Source organism: Sus scrofa, chromosome 1, assembly GCF_054392235.1.
Source record: "Sus scrofa isolate SSC_HxYL_T2T_F1_AM1 chromosome 1, Sscrofa_HxYL_maternal_Yorkshire_Landrace_v2.0, whole genome shotgun sequence".
NCBI classification, from domain to species: Eukaryota; Metazoa; Chordata; class Mammalia; order Artiodactyla; family Suidae; genus Sus; species Sus scrofa.
In genome coordinates this window covers 180900627-180915455 of record NC_139383.1, presented here as the reverse complement: position 1 = coordinate 180915455, position 14829 = coordinate 180900627, and the positions used below count along the sequence as shown (strand labels likewise).

General features: G+C 38.7%; 1 long non-coding RNA gene across 10 annotated transcripts in view; it reads right to left on the bottom strand.

Annotated features, from left to right (window-relative positions):
* LOC102162695 (uncharacterized) overlaps positions 1 to 14829 on the bottom strand; it is a 704814-nt gene that overhangs the window by 516027 nt on the left and 173958 nt on the right. For 7 of the 10 annotated variants that reach the window (XR_014817879.1, XR_014817874.1, XR_014817887.1 and 4 more), the window contains one exon: positions 11635 to 11780. The exons of the other annotated variants lie outside the window; for them this stretch is intronic. This is a non-coding gene — a long non-coding RNA (uncharacterized LOC102162695). The remainder of the gene's footprint in view (positions 1 to 11634; positions 11781 to 14829) is intronic. 10 annotated transcript variants of the gene reach the window in all.

The window sequence follows — 14829 nt, the reverse complement described above, 5'->3', positions numbered from 1 at the left end:
TAGGCAAAAGAATGGTCAGTGCACCACAGGGCCATTTTTACCAACAAAAAAAAAATGCAAGAGGAGGTTCTTATTTGATAGACTGAAAAGGTCATAAAACTGTATAAACTCATTCAGGTAAGCTGGATGGAATTGTCTTCTTTGTTTTAGAATTCACATTTTGACCAAACCCTTCATTGTGAGCTTAGTGTTCAGCACATGAGATGTAAGAATTTAAAATACAGCGAAAGCTTCAGCCTTCTTGTCCTATGGTTGGATTCCTTTAATCAAGCTTGGTAAATGAGAAAGAACAATGTTTGAAATTGTCCTGATGGAGGACACTTACTGATTTCCTCTTACTTCAACTTGTAAGCAAGGTTTTCAATTATCTTTCTAAAAATGAATTGCCAGATTTATAAACTTATTTAGCAAAGAAACTGTGATTAAATACTGTTATCTACTGAATTGCATCTAATAATTCTATTTCAGAAAAGCAATCAACTTAATGATCATATTCTGTCTCCACTACTCTCCAGAAGTTTATAGATGCTCTCAATTTACATTATTATTTTATTATCTTTGACATAAAAGGATTATAATATTATGGGGTTTTTTAATAACTTGTAAAGGTCTCATATGCTTCAGGACACTCCCATCTTTTTTCTCACCATTAGCTTTAAGGACACTACTTAAATACTTATCTTTATATGTGTTACCCTATTTATCTTAAACTTCACCTAGCAATTATCCCACAGCTGTGATATTTCACTTGCTTAAACAGAAATCTTGTAAGCAATAATAGCTGTTTTATTCTACACAACTAATTAGATAGCAGTCACTGAATTCACTTGTAATTTCTAGCTACAGACACTAGCTAAAATCATCCATTAATATAATTTTCATATGTCACCTTAATGTCTTTCATTACCACATGAAATTGTAAAAAAAAATTAGGTTTGTGTATGTATTGTCTGGGGTCAACGGCATTACAAAATGAATGTATCATGTAGTTAAATTCTACCTCTAACACAATATTGTATAAAAGCAACAGGTAATTCCCCACTGCAATGATTTTACCAGGAATCTTTAGACCAAATAAAATCAGAGTTAAAAAAAAAATCATATACTCCCAAATCAAGTATCACTGGAGAGCTGAGACCTAGAGGTAAAAACAGAAAAAAAGTAACTGCATTTTCAATAAGAAAGTTTTGTAAGTTGGAGAAAGGCATGAACAAAAAGAAAAGGAATGAGAATACATTACACTGGAATGGAATAAAGAAAGAAAAGACACAGATCAATAAGCATAGATATTTTTACAACCACTTTTGGTTCTTCTAATACCCTAAAAATATTTGAAAGTTTTTAACAGCTTTTTTTTATCTGAAAAATATTATCGGGTGCCTGCCCTTACATTTCTTAAGAACTCCAGAATCTGGAATATTTATATACTTTACTGTGATGTTAACTCTAATATATGTGCCTTTTACTCTTCTTTTCCATGTTATCTTAAAAATATACATATATTTAATATATATATATATATATTTCCTTGGCACATAAGAGAAAATATCACTTTCCCAATATATTGTGTCTATGGAAAGATCACTCTTTAGAGTAGGTAGCAAGGAATATATGAGGACAAAGCAGACCAAAAGCAGTCTAAAGTGGGCACCAGACCAGCTAGCCAACTTGGCATCAAATCCTGCATGATCATTCCATAGCAAAAGGCAAACTAGGTGAAGAATCTGATGATGAGAGAGCTAACTCGCAAAGATACAGTCAAGGCAAGTGAGCTCAGACATGTCGAAAGTCAAATGTACAAATATATAAATATATATTAAAACCCTGTGTTCCAATCAGCCGTGAGGGACCATGTATATGACAAATGTCTAGGTGGAGGGAGCAGGAAAAGTATACCAGCAGCTAGTGTGCTAAACATTCACTTCAAAAAATATATGAGCTCTTAGTATGTGGCAGGCAGTATTCCAGGAGTATGCTGCAATGAATAAAATGGACAAAAACTCCTAAATTTCTAGAGTGTCCATTCATTGCAGGAGACATGTAATAAACAAGATAAATACCGAGTGACAAGAGCACAAGAGAAAATAAAAGCAAGAAGGGATATAGTGGATAGTCCCCAAAGAGGGCCCCTCTCTATATTTCTCCCCTCTCTATATTCACATCTCACTCCTGTCTACAAGGATGGAGGATCTAGTTTCCTTCCCCTTGAATCCTAGCTGGCTTTATGATTAGCTTTGACTTACAGAATAGGCAGCAGCTCCAGCTCTAGGCCTAGCCCTTAAGAAACCTAGCAGCTTCCTTTGGGCTCTCTTGGAATCAGCTACCATGCTGTAAGGAAGACCAACTATCTTCTGGAGAGGGAGGCCACGTGGAGAGGCCCTGGATGATGAGACCAAGATGGAGAGAGTGGAAAAGAACCAACTGAGCTCTCATCTGCATGGTGACACATTTGAGACTCCAAGATATGGAGAGAATAAAAGCCCAAGAAATAGTAAGAAATAATAAATCATTATCTAAGTCATTACATTTGGGGGGTGCTTACACTGTATACACAGTTATGCTGAAACAGATAACTCAAACATGGGAGGGGTGGGTAAAAAGGACAGTGGTAATTATGGAAGTGAAGAACTACAATGTAACAATGAGGTTATCTACGTCTTTTCTAAGAATAGAAAAAGAAGGAAATATTTAAATTACCTAAGAAGATAAAGAATTAAGAATACTAAATTCTATCGACCACTGGAAAGGAAGACAGACATATGCTCTGAGAGGCAAAGAATAATCTTGCTGACTCAGTTATGTGCAGGCAGCTATACCTGAAGAGCCATACTTAAGGAGCAGTACCTAAAGAATTGCACCCACACCTCAGCCTCACCAGGACACAATCTAAATGGTAGGATCCTGAAACTAAGCTGAAGTTCTTGATGGGATGAGACTTTGAGGGGTCTGGGGGGATGGTAAGTGTATTTTGCAAGCAGGAGGGATGTGATGTGCTTGGGGCCAAAGGGCAGAGTGAAGGTAGACTTCTAGGTTGGTAGCTTAACAATGAATGAGACCCCCAGGTGTTCACACCCTGTGTAATCTTTCTCCACATTGACTCTGGGCTTGGCCATGGACTGGCTTTGGCCAGTGGGACATTAGCAAGTATGATGCAAACAGAGGCTTGATAAGCCTGACACCTTGGGGCCTGCCCTCTTTGGGTACTCCTACTGGGAAGCAAGTTTCTGTGATTTACACAAGGCCAGACTATTCTGCTGGAGAGAGAACTTCCAGAGTGGAGACGCTCTGGAATATGAATCATCAAGTAGAAAGAGGCCACGCTGAGGAGACCCAAGATGTACCAGCAGAGCTGACTGCAATCTCTTCTGGGGAAAGACAGGCAGGGTGGGGGGAACAAACAATTGCCATCCAAGCTGCTAAATTTTAGAGGGGTTTTATGTAGCACAGATAGACATCTAAAATAGGGGATAAGGAATAGGAAGACTTCAATGAGAAGACTTAGAGGTGAGAAATAAGTCATGTAAATATCTGGGAAAAAAAGCATTCCAGGCAGAGGGATGAGTGAGTGCAAAGGCCCTGAGGTAGGACCTTTGAAGAACTGCAAGGAGGACAGTATAGCTGGAATAGAATGAAGGGGTGGAGGAATACATTAAGAGATGAACCTAGAGCAGTAATGGCAGCCATATCAACCCAAGCTTTGTAGGTCATTGTAAAGACTTTGATTTTTATCCAGAGGTTGATAAAAAGCCACTGGAAATTTAATGCATTCATCAATTCATTTAAAACTACCTATTTATGAGTTCCCATTGTGGCTCAGCAGGTGAAAACCTGACTAGTATCCATGAGGATGTAGGTTCAATCCGTGGCCTTGTTCAAAGTGGGTTAAGGATCTAGTGTTGCCCTGAGCTGTGGTGTAGTTTGCAGATGTGACTTGGATCTGGCATTGCTGTGGCCATAGCATAGGCTGGCAGCTGCAGCTCCAATTCGACCCCTAGCCTGGGCACTGCCATATTCCACAGGTGCAGCTCTAAAAAGCAAAAAGGGAAAGAAAAATCTATTTGACCTGACTGTATGCCAGTTTCATAGTGCTGGGCATACAACAATGAATAGGACTTCGTGCATGTCAGGGCAGGGGCATAAGAATGGGTTTTGAGAGGGTAGAAGAAGAGGAGTGGGATCACGGTAAAGCTGGACTGGGTGGCAGGAAGCCCATGTTCTATTGGCTCAGGCCAACCTGAAGGATAGTGATCCGTTCCACTAGGACCTTTCTTTGCTTTCCTCAAAGTCTCTCTTTGGGAAATTTGCTACCATTTTACATTAGGGTACATTATACCTGTATAAGAAAGCTCACTTCTCTTTTAATACAATTTAATTTCCTAAAAGCTTTTTCCAAACAAATCATGGCATTTCATCAGCCATGCACATGTATTCTCAAAAGATCTTGCCAGGCTCCAGCATTCTGTGCTCCAAGTGTGTGTCAATACATTTACCGAAAAACGCTCTGTTAAATTTAAAAAGAATCTTTTCAAAAAGACACTATGTACTTCCCAAAAGGTACTTTACGAATATAGTGCTTCACAGATTGCAGTGAGGTTTCAGAGCAACTGACTCACCACCACATCATATTCTTTAACCCAATAAAATGACAAAGTAACAAGCAAAGAAGGCACAGAGCTAACATTAATATAACTTTAAATAAAAGTTCATGAAGCAATTTTCCTTAAGTGTGGTGCCACACACATCAAAGTATATTTGGTAGGATGGATGGTGACAGAGTAACAAGAGGACTTTGCTGGGCCTTGACATGTTCCTGGAGGAAAGTGTGAAGATCTGGTTGGGGGTGGAATAAATTGTATTCTTCCAGCTGGTCAACCCATCAGTTTACACTGAATCTGGATGGTCCCCCAGTTCAGGTTGGACTATATTTAGAATGATAGTTTCATAGAACTTCTTGTCAAATACACATTCTCAGTGGGAAGGAAATAGAAGTGCTCCCTTCAACAGAATAAAATCACTCTACTTTTGCTCTACTTTCCTGGGCTTATGAAGACAGGAAATCACAAAATACTTCATACTTTAGAAGAGAATTTTTTCAGCTAACTCATTTCTTCTAGCAATGCAATTAATGGTCTTCTTTACCTTATGTTATTTCTGAAATTCTAATTAATGACAAGATTTCAGATTCCAGTTACCTCATATTTAATGACTTCACAGAGCATTTGTTTTCCACCAGCAGCTCCTATTTTTCTGACTTAAGGGCAATATAAAATAAGTAAGAAAAATCTAAAAATATTGTTGTGTTTACAAACACCATTACCCTGCATCTTTTAAATCATTCTTGTTTCAAGTGTTTTGTTTTCCATTTTTTTTAATCTTATATCTTTTTTTTAATTGTTATTTCTCCACTATAAATTTTTTCCATTTTAAATCATTCACTCTATAAGAACTATATCCTATACAGATTCAATGCAATCTCTATCAAATTACCAAGGACATTTTTCACAGAACTCGAACAAAATATTTTAAAGTTTGTTTGGAAGCACAAAAGACCAAGAATAGCCAAAGACATCCTGAAAAAGAAAAATGGAGCTGGAGGAATCAGGCTCCCACACTTCAGACTATACTACAAGGAAACAATCATCAAAACCATATGATACAGGCACATGGACAGACATATAGATCAGTGGAACAGGATAGAAAGCCCAGAATTCAACCCATGCACCTACAGCCAACTAATCTATGACAAAGGAGGCAAGGATATACAACAGAGAAAGGACAGCTTGTTCAATAAGTGGTGCTGGGAAAACTGGACAGCCACACGCAAAAGAATGAAATTAGAACACTCCCTAACACCATACACAAAAATAAACTCCAAATGGATTAATAAAGACCTAGATATAAGACCAGACACTATCAAACTCTTAGAGGAGAACATAGGCCAAACACTCTCTGACATAAACGACAGCAACATCTTCTCAGACTCACCTCTTAGAGTACTGACAATAAAAAGAAAAATAAACAAATGGGACCTAATCAAACTTCAAAGTTTCTGCACAGCAAAGGAAACCCTAAACAACACAAAAAGACAGCCCACAGAATGGGAGAAAATCTTTGCAAGTGAATCAACTGACAAGGGATTCATCTCCAAAATTTATAAACACCTTCTGCAGCTCCATACCAAAAAAACAAACAACCCCATCAAAGAATGGGCAGAAGATCTAAACAGACAGTTCTCCAAAGAAGACATACAATTGGCGGAGAAGCACATGAAAGGATGTTCAATGTCACTCATTATTGGAGAAATGCAAATCAGAACCACTCTGAGATACCACCTTACACTGGCCGGAATGGCCATCATCCAAAAGTCTACAAACAATAAGTGCTGGAGAGGGCATGGAGAAAAAGGAATACTATTACACTGTTGGTGGGATTGTATATTGGTGCAACCACTCTGGAAGACAGGATGGAGAGTCCTCAAAAAACTAAACAGAGAACTACCATTTGTTCCAGCAATCCCACTCCTGGGCATCTATCCAGAGAAAACCACGACTCACAAAGACACATGTACTCCAGTGTGCATTGCAGCACTCTCTTCAATAGCCAAAACATGGAAACAACCTAAATGCCCATCGACAGAGGAGTGGATCAAGAAGATGTGGTACATATACACAATGGAATATTACTCAGTCATTAAAAGGAAGGAAATACCAGCATTTTTAGCAACATGGATGGACCTAGAAACTATCATGCTAAGTGAAGTCAGCCATACAATGAGACACCAACATGAAATGCTTTCACTGACATGTGGAATCTGAAAAAAGGACAGACTGGACTTCTTTGCAGAACAGATGCTGACTCACAGACATTGAAAAACTTAGGGTCTCCGGAGGAGACAGTTTGGGGGGTGGGGGGACGTGCTTGGGCTGTGGGATGGAAATCCTGTGAAATCAGATTGTTATGATCATTATACAACTACAGATGTGATAAATTCACTTGAGTAATAAAAAAATGAATTAAAAAAAAAAGAACTATATCCTAACTTCTCTTAAAATATGATTCGGGTTTTAAGACACGTGACAAAGCTGTTAGCATTCTATGCCACTATTATAGTCTCTGCACCCTCTCCCTGGCCCTGTACTCTAATCTCCTCCACAATCTAAAACAATAATTTCCAAAGATTCTAATCAGTCATTTATTTCTTTAGCTTTCCTCAAGGGGCTGGTCCTCTAAGTATGTCTCTTGGTTCATCAGAGTCAGAACCATACAGTATTAAAATTCAGGTCCCAATGCCCCATTTCAAACTTATTAAATTGGAACTTCTAGATACATGGCCAGGAATTTTTGACAAACATTTCAATTAATTCAGATGTACTAGAGGTTTGTGGAGCACTGCACCAGATCATGGTCCTTCAGCCTTGTGAAAATTAAGTTCTGCAAACCCTCAGCCCAGGAAAATACACAGGAAGATTCCATTTTGTACATTTTCTCAGGGAATTCACAGAAGATCTGAAGCCTATCAGGGGACCTTTCTCCCAGGGTATCCGGACCCCTTCTTTAATAACCTTCTCTTTGACACTGGGGAAATATGGGGCGGGGAGGGGGGAGGACTGAGCACTGGCTGTGTTCTGTTCTGTTGTGTTGAAGAGAGCCATGGACAATTTCTGTGCTTTATCTCTACTTCGAAATGAAGTATGTTTCTTCTTATCCAATTCATACAAGTATTGTGAAGCTGAAATTGCTTTAAGAGCTTTAGAAGAAAGGTACCATATAAATGCAAATAACAAGAGATTTGATAAGAATAGTCATATCCAAGTGCACAACGACTGCTCTATCCAAATGAACAGTTTGCAGTTTCACTGCTATTGTCATTCAATATACATCAGAGAATAAAGACTATGAAGTGAGTCTTCTAGAATTCTTTCTACTTGAATTGCAGACATATTTTTCCTCATACTATCATATAATATGCCACCTAGAGAACTGAAAGATGAAAGAAGACACCAGAAGTCCTATAGGTTTGCTACTATCATCTCGAGAGAGTAAAAGGATACAGGGGCCCTATCACTGATGGGAGATGCTCTTCAACCTGCCATTCAAGGAGGCTCAAGAAGCTCTGAAGAAAACACTCAGGTTACAGCTATCTCCTTGTGACAAGAATATTTTTAATACTTAGCGCAAAGATCCATTCACACATTACAGATTCTGGCATTTATCACTTTAATGGTTCAGGTCAGCATGTCTACCTTGCCCCCTGATCTATCAAGTTGGTTTTTGTAACCAGGGCAACAAGTGCCATTGCTCAGCCTAAGGGGATACTGGGGAGCTAATTCAATACAAAAAGAATAATAAATAAAAAGCAGAATTTTTTTTATATTCCTGCTCTTTGGATGATATATCAGCAACTATCCCCAGACTTCCTCTGAAAATTTCTCTGAAAACTGCTTACAATTTAGTCAAGAGCTGACCACAGCACTCCTTCCTAGGTTGCTGCAAACTGGATGAGCAGCTAAATAAAATGCTTACATTAGCCAATGAGTGAGTAGCCAAGGACATTTTGCACAGCATCTTTCTAATTCTATATTGTATGTTTTAAACAAAACCTAGGGAGAATAATCAAGGACAGGAAAGTAATCTTGCCTTTGGAACAGCAGCAACCTCTGCATAGATTTTTTGCCTGAGCTCCAGAGGTCACATGTCAGACCCTCAACAACTGTACATGGCAGAAAAGGAGAAATTGATACTCTGTTATGCCTGAAACAACTAGGACCTTATCTTTGCTTGATGGTATTCTTTTTGTAATTACAGGTATACCTCGTTTATTGTGTGTCATTTATTGTATTACATTTTATTTGTATTTCATTTTTCACAAATTGATGGTTTGTGGCAACCTTGCATCAAGCAAGTCTATCAGTGCCATTTTTCCAACAGCATCTACTCACTACGTGTCTCTGTGTCATATCTGGCAATTTTCATACTATTTCAAATGATTCCGTTATTGTTACATTTGTCATAGTGATCTGTAGTCAGTGATCTTTTTTTTTTTTTTTTTTTTTTTTGTCTTTTTGCCATTTCTTGGGCCGCTCCCACGGCATATGGAGGTTCCCAGGCTAGGGGTCGAATCGGAGCTGTAGCTGCTGGCCTACGCCAGAGCCACAGCAACGCGGGATCCGAGTGGTGTCTGCAACCTACACCACAGCTCACGGCAACGCCGGATCGTTAACCCACTGAGCAAGGGCAGGGACCGAACCCACAACCTCATGGTTCCTAGTCGGATTCGTTAACCACTGCACCACGACGGGAACTCCCGTCAGTGATCTTTGATGTTACTTTTTCAATTGTTTTGGTGCACCACGAACTGTGTCCATAGAAGATGGCAAACAGTTGATAAATGTTGTGTGTTCTGACTATTCCACTGACTGGCCATTCCCCATCTCTCTTCCTCTCCTTGGGCTTCCTTGTTCCTCAATTCACAACAATACTGAAATTAGGCCAATTAATAACTGCATAATGGCCTCTAAGCATCCAAATGAAGGAAGAGTCAGTCAATGTGGCAACTGTCATTGTTTTAAAAAGTTGCCACAGCCACCCCAACACACTCACCAGTCAGCAGCTACCACCACTGAGGCAAGACTTCCACCAGGAAAAAGATTATGACTTTCTGAAGGATCAGGTGATGGCTGGCATTTTTTAACAATATTTTTAAATTAAGGTATATACATTTTTCAGACATAATGCTATTTCACAATAGACTACAAAATAGTATAGCCTTTTTAGGGCTGCACCTACAGCATATGGAAGTTCCCAGACTAGGAGTCGAATTGGAACTGCAGCTGCCAGCCTATACCACAGCCATAGCAACTCAAGATCTGAGCTACATTTGCAACCTACCCCACAGCTCAAGGCAACGCCAGATTCCTGACCCACTGAGTGAGGCCAGGAATCAAATCCACATCCTCATGGATACTAGTCAGATTTGTTTCCACTGCACCACAATGGAAACTCCATAAACATAATTTTTATATGCACTGGAAAGTTAAAAAAAAAATGTGATTTTTTTTTTTAATGGCCACACTCACAGCATATGGAAGTTCCCTGGCCAGGGCCTGAATCTGAGCCACAGCTTCTACCTATACCATAGCTGTGGCAATGCCAGATCCTTTAACCCACTACTCTAGGCCAGGAATCAAACCCATACCTTCACAGCGACCTGAGCCACTACAGTCTGATTCTCAATCCACTATGCCACAGCAGGAATGGCTGTGTGACTTTTTTTATTGTGATATTGCTTTATAGCAGTGGTCTGGATGTGTAATATCCCTGAAGTATTCTTATGGTATCCTTTTAGATCAAAGCATTAATTTTACTCTTGTTTACAGAGACAGGCAATTGGGATTGTTTGTTTTACTTTTCAGCAAACTCATGAAGAAAAACAATCCATCTATGTGGTCTTAAATAGAGGAATTTGATCAAATGCAAAAGTCAAGAACCAATCCAGGAACTACCAGGTGGGAGATGGGTGACAGGAGAGAAAGCTCCTGCTTTTGAATAGAGACTGGATGCTATAAACCCAAAGTAATATATCATCATAGCTCCCTGAGGCAGCACAAAACTAAACAGAAGAGGCTAAAAGGCCCAAGATCAAGTTCCAGTTCTAAATGCCTCCTTGCATAGTTAGTAGGCCTTGAGAAGAGGGCAAGTCAATGTTTTAAAATAAAGATCATTTTGCATCTAATATTTCTTTCTGCCACTTTAAGAAAAACTTCCAAATATTCTAACACATAAAAAAATCAAAAATCTCATAACCACAGCAGGAGAAGCTATCTAAAGAAGAAAGATAAAGATTCCTACTTGAACAACTTTTCTTTTACTTCAGATCATAAACTTTGAACCCACAGACATTTCATGATATAGCATTCAGTGGAAGGATTCACAAAGCTAAGTAGTTCTAATTTTTTAGCAAGACTGAACAAAGCTACTATAGATAAGACTGGAAATCTTATCTCCTTTCTATTGGTAACATCAATAGAACTCTTCCATCATAATTTCAGTGAAAATAATAAATCTGCATAAGACATTTGGAGTGAATGTTAGATCTTTTCTTCAAAATTGCTTATTATCTTGCCTTTTTAAAACATAATACATTCCAGCTATAGACTGGTTATACTATGTTATAATAAGGTCAGAAAAGTCCCACTCATGATAGAACTGCTGTATCACTCTCTTTCATGTTCACAATGTTTCCAGTATTGCTGTTCATGCATGTAAATGGGGCTAAACAAGAGAGCAGCAGTTTCTTCTCCACTTGATACATGTAAAATTCATTTTTCATAAGCAGCTCCTCAAAGAACCTGCCACTGATTGCAGCTCTGCTTTTCTCATCACAGTCTGATGGATGTTTTTGCTCAAAACAAGCCACCCTTTGCTGATTGCTGCAGGCTGCTTGGTCTGTCAATTGTAAAAATACAGCATTCTCCAGCTAGGCCACGTTGCTTACTGTAATCAAAGAGTCAGAGGCAAACATTCATTCCAATGAATCCTTGGTTCTGATCTCTATTTTCTCTACTGCCGTGTTCATTTTGGTTGTGAAATACCCTCCAAACAAAAATGCCACAGGTTAGAGATCAAGTCACTCACCCTAGCTGAGTTAAAAATCCTCCTGGAAGGTCAGCTAAGGCCAACCCTAAAGAAGGTGATGGCTTCAGGCTGTCTGCTGACTTCATTCCCCACCGCTGAGCACTAAGACCTTCCTGGAAGCGGGGATGGAGCAGCACATGTCTACCCTGCCAAAGAAAGTAATATCAATCATAAAAGGATTTCAAGGTTCTCCTGGCTTTGCTGCTCATGTATTGATTTCTTATCACAAACAGAGTTGACACAAAAATCACTGTTATTTCACTCCTCAACTCACACATCACAGGGTATATGTTTAATTGATATCAGGCTTGAAATCCCATATAAACAACTTAATTAAGATTAGGAAGATTGGAAAGTCGGAGTTATTCTACCAGCCTTCTTAGTGTAATGATCAATATATATATAAGGATTTTTTCAATTTAAAAAAAGATTTGAATGTATTTCATAATCAATAGCAAGAACCCTAAAGATGAAGATTATGGAAGAAAATGATGCTTTAGCAGATTTCCAATATTTTCTAAATCTTGCTTCACCAGGAAGCAAACGGTTTTAGTACTTATTTTCCAATTTTCAGTTCTATTGAGATGCAATGGATGCTTTCATTTTCTACTTAAAATGTTCAGTGATAAACTGAATTTCCCCAATTCTCAGGGTACTCTTACAATCACTCTGTTTGTCCTAGGATTCCACCTAAGAAAATCCTAGGGGCGTTTCTTCATTTCACAAAATTACCAAACTCTCAAAGAAGCAAAATACACCAAAAGGATTTTGCTGCATTGGAATTAAAATCACTCCTTGCTTCACAAATAAGACTTAGTTTGTCATCTTATTAAGTGTAACTCAGAGTTCCTGCTGTGGCGCAGTGGAAATGAATCTGACTAGGAACCATGAGGTGGCAGGTTCGATCTGTGGCTCTGATTGGACCCCTAGCCTAGGAATTTCCATATGCTGCAAGTGCAGTCCTAAAAAGCCAAAAAAAAAAAAAAAAAAAAAAAAAAAAAAGGTATGGTTGATTTACAGTGTGCCAATTTCTGCTGTACAACAAAGGGACTCAGTTATACATTCTTTTCTATAGACAAATGGAGAAATAAGCTTCTTGGGGCAAAGAGACCTAAAGTAGGATCTTCATATCAATGATCTCTTTTAACTCCTATGTGCCAAATCAGCCAAGTACAGCACATTGTTACATTCAAATAACAATCCTGTCTGATAGTCCCTTGACATATTTTAATGGCTCTTCCACATCTACTTTCCTCTCAAATGGTGGTAGCCTCCAAGGTTCTCTCCTTGGACCTTCTCTTTCTAACTCACACTCTCCTAGGGCACTTGCATGAATGTTCTTAACTTCAAATAACTTGTATAGACTGATGACTCCTAATTCCATATCTCCTAAATCTGAGATCTGATTACCCACTGCCTTTGGAACAACTCTATTCCTCAAATGCAATGCATATACAAACGCAATCCCTCTTTCCCATAAATGAAATGAGAAATTAATTCAGATTGCTTTAGCTATGTTTCTAGCTCCTCCCTTACTGGCTACTAGTAACCCTTGGGCAGGTTACTCAAACTCTCTAATACTAGTTATCCTCATCTGTAAAGTGGGGATGATAATAATGCCTACTACAGAATGTGGTTATGAGAGTTAAATGAGATAGTGTAGGGAAAGAACTTAACACAATGCTTGACACAAATGAATAGCGCAATAACATTAGGAGTAGTAAAGTTATCAATAAAATATTTTATGTTTCTTTCCAATATTAGTAAGTAGCACTTTCACTAAATGTCACCTTTTACCTTGGTTCTCTTCATGAAATTCTGGCCTCTATGCTCTCATAGAACCTAAGAGATCAAGGATTTGCCAGAATGTTTTGTAACTACTTTTTAATATGCTGTCTCTCATACAAGTCCATAAGCTCTTTGGTGACAAGCTGTGTCTAGTCTAACTCTTTTACACTGAAGGAATATTGCAGAATGGATAGGAAGGGTGAGCAGGCAGAGAGATTAGAAGACTAGTAAAAATATACTAGATGAGACCTGAAGAGGGACTTTTAAACCAAATCAGTGGGAGTAAGGATGAAAGAAAAAGAAGGATTTTCAGAAAAGTTTAGAAGAAGAAAGAATCAACAAAACTTGTCAAGGACTGGATTTCAGTGGTGAGAGAAAATCATCCATTTTACTTCTCACCAGCCACAAATCTATCCCCTCTTCATCAAGTATGAATAGTCTACAACAGAGCAAAGAGCACTGTTTTGAGCTGGGACTGTTCCTAAGAGGAAGAATTAGATGCTACTTCAGACGTCCGCTCTGCCCAGCTTTTATATATTAGTCCTCATCTACTTTCTTCATCATTTTTCTTTTTCATCAACCAGTTTAGCAAAACAGATGAGAACACAGGCTTTGAGATCAGGCAGACTTGGACTTGTGTTTCAGCTCCTCCTTGATAACTATGGGCCACAGTTACCTAACCCCTCCAAATCTCAGTTTCCTTGTTTTTAAAATAGGAGTAATAATTGTATACACCTCGTTGGTTTGTGTGAAACTTAAATAGACCATACATACAGAGTCTGGGCATAGTGCCTGGAAAAGAGTAAATGTTTCATATATGCTCTTTTTATCTTATAAAAATAAACATCGTGAAATAGTAAATCTTTGAGACCCACAAATGTAAGAAATTCATATCACAGAGCTACAGCTTTTGTATCACATGTCATAAAGTAATATCTCTAGCCTGGAATTCTGTAAGAAAGTAAGTATCAAACATCACACTAGGCCAAAAGATAAAATCTTACCCTATAGCAAGTGGTAAAAATTATCACTAGGGACTAAATGAGAAGAAAAGAAAGTTAATCAACTAAAGTCATTTGAACTTACTAATCTGCTTTCATGATAATAAGAATCTGTACTTTTGCTTAAGAATAAGGGCTGGGAGTTCCTGTCGTGGCTCAGTGGAAATGAATCCGACTAGGAACCATGAAGTTGTGGGTTCCATCCCTGACCTCGCTCAATGGGTTAACGATCTGGCGCTGCCATGAGCTGTGGTAGGTTGCAGACACAGCTCAGATCTGGCATTGCTGTGGCCATGGCATAGGCCGGCGGCTATAGCTCTGATTCGACCCCATAGCCTGGGAAACCCCGTATGCCGCAGGTGTGACCCTAAAAAGCAAAAAAGAAAAGAAAAGAATAAGGGGTGAA